The 2,587-nt window shown below is 37.1% G+C and overlaps 1 pseudogene; it reads right to left on the bottom strand.

Annotated features, from left to right (window-relative positions):
* Positions 1-1,946: 1,946 nt before the first annotated feature.
* Positions 1,947-2,065, bottom strand: LOC118614806 (annotated as a pseudogene).
* Positions 2,066-2,587: the final 522 nt, after the last annotated feature.

Genomic DNA, 2,587 nt, shown 5'->3' with positions numbered 1-2,587 from the left:
CTTGTGGAGTTAGAGGCCTGGTATGGTGGCATGTGGGAGTTTCTAGTTGCCCGCTGGGAAGTTCTCCAAACCCTGTCTTTCTGAGTTTTTATGGAGGCTTCATTACACAGGCTGTCTGATTAAATCACTGGTCGCTGGTGGCTGATTCAACTTCCGATCCTTTTCCTGTCCAGAGATCAGGGAGTGGGACCGAAAGTTCCAAAACTCTAATTACATTTGGTTCCCCTGGCAACCAGGTCCCTCATCTTTAGGTTATTTCCAAAAGTCAATTTCACTTACATAAACCCAACTGTGGTGGAAAGGAGTTTGTTATGAATAACAAGATATGCATCTCACCTTCATGGCTCTGAAGCAATTTCAGAAACTGAGGGCAAAAGACCAAATATTATAATAGAAGATGTTCCCATTGCTTTGATTGCTTAGAAAATTCCAAGGGTTCAGGAGCTGTGAGTCAGGAACCCTGTGCAAAGACCAAATATAGATTTATTATAAATCCAAATATCATAACAGTTCATTTATATTTAGTGTAATTACTGATATGGCTGAATTTATATCTGCTATTTTGCTATTTGTTTTCTATTTTTCTCTTTTTATTTCTCTCCCCTCCCTTCCTTCTTGTGTGTTAAATAGATATTTTTAATGTGTCATTTTAATTTCTCTGTTGATTTTATTATTACATTTTTTAAGTATTTTTTTAGTGGTTGCTCTAGATATTACAGTATGCATCTCAATTTACCATAATCTAATTCAGAATAATGCTAAATTAATTCTAGAAACTTTGTTCCAACATACTTATTTCCCTCTTACCTCCTTTGTTCCATTAGTATTGTATATATTTCTACATATGATATATACTCAACAATACAGTGTTACAACTTTTGCTTTATACGATATTGTTTTTTAAAAAAGGTTTAAAGAAATGAGAAAATATATTCATAGTCTTTTATATTTACCCATTTATTTATCATTTCTGGACCTCTTCATTCTTGCTGTAGATTTGAGTATTACCTGATGTCATTTCTTTTTCAGCCTAAAGGACATCCTTTAGTATTTCTTATAAAGTATGTCTGCTAGAAAAACATTCTTTTGCTCTTTGGTTGTCTGGGAATATCTACTTTGCCTACATTTGTGAAGAATAGTTTTGCTGGGTGTAGAATTTTTGGTTCACAGATATTTGTCAACATTTTGAATATGTCATTCCCCTGCCTTGTGTCCTCCATTGTTTCAGAATTGATTCACTTGTGTAATTTTCATCTTTTTATTGAAATTTTTAAATTCATTTTATCATTGTTGTCATACTTTACTTAAATTTTTGAATATAGTTTCTTGTATTTCCTTAAACACATTTATAAGAGCTGCTTTAAAGACTTATTCTCATAAACCCAACATCTTAGAGACACACAGAAATAGTTTCAGTTGACTGCTTTTATTTTCTGAGTATGGTCACACTTTCTTATTGCTTTACTTGTTTTATAATTTCTTTGTTGAAAACTGAACATTTTACATAATATATTTTAGCAACTCTGTATTCTCATTTCCCCTCGAGTATTGTTGTTGCTGTTGTTTGTGTGTTTGTTTAATAGCTTGCCTGGCCAAAATCTATGAAGTCTGCCACCTCTGCAATGTGTATCCATGGATATCTCTGTCGTTTTGTTTTTCTTGCTTTTTATTCTTAAGCCTAGCTTCCTATAGTCGCCCCTGTGTGTGCCTAGATTAGTGTTCAGCCAAAGACTGGCCAGAGGTTGTATTTAAGATACCTTGAGCCAGTTAGGTGTCAGTTCTTTGCTGATAGGTCTATGGGTATGAGATGAGGGACACATTCAAATGTCAAGCTTTGTTGTTGTTGTTGTTGTTTGTTTGTTTTAGGTGAGACAACCCTTGGTTGACCTCACAGATTGCAAGGACCGTGTCAGCTTACAATCCCTTATTTTTTTTATTTTTTTTTACGCCTCTAGGGCCTGGTCTTCCTAGGTGGTCTCCCATCTAAATACTAATCATGCCCGACCCTGCTTAGCTTCCGAGATCAGATGGGATCGGGCATGTTCAGGGTGGCATGGCTGTAGACTAAACTTTGGTCTTTAAGTCTGCCCAGGCTTCTGTTTTCCATCAAGTCCTTGCATCTCCACTGTACATGTGGGTTGGTTCCACTGGCACTGGCCAGGGATCTGTGGGTGACTTGGGATGCTCCTGTCTCTGTAGCACATGCACAAAAACCTTGGTCAACCCAAGAAATGTGGAGAGTTCATCCATCTCCCCATGGCTGCTTCACCTTTTTCAATTTCCTGTTAAGTTTCTAGGTAAGCCCCAGTCCATTGTTCGCTCTGCAATTTTAGGCTAGCAGAGCTGCTAGCCCTCTCTGTCCACTTGCTTCTGAGATCACTGTTTAAACTGATGATGTTCCAAATTAAGTCAGACCACTCTGACAGTGACAAAAAACTGTTGGTTTTTACAACCTGCCCTGATTGAACTAGCAAACAACAAAGTACAGGGGATGGGGACAGTTCTAGACAAAAACACCACATGTTAGTGCTTTATTCAAAATTCAGTAGTTTTCATGAACAGACACTTCTCAGTAGTGCATGTCTCC

Source organism: Rousettus aegyptiacus, unplaced genomic scaffold (genome assembly GCF_014176215.1).
Source record: "Rousettus aegyptiacus isolate mRouAeg1 unplaced genomic scaffold, mRouAeg1.p scaffold_m13_p_2, whole genome shotgun sequence".
Taxonomy (NCBI): domain Eukaryota; kingdom Metazoa; phylum Chordata; class Mammalia; order Chiroptera; family Pteropodidae; genus Rousettus; species Rousettus aegyptiacus.
Note: the sequence above shows the minus strand (reverse complement) of the source record. Positions and strands in the feature narration are given on the sequence as shown.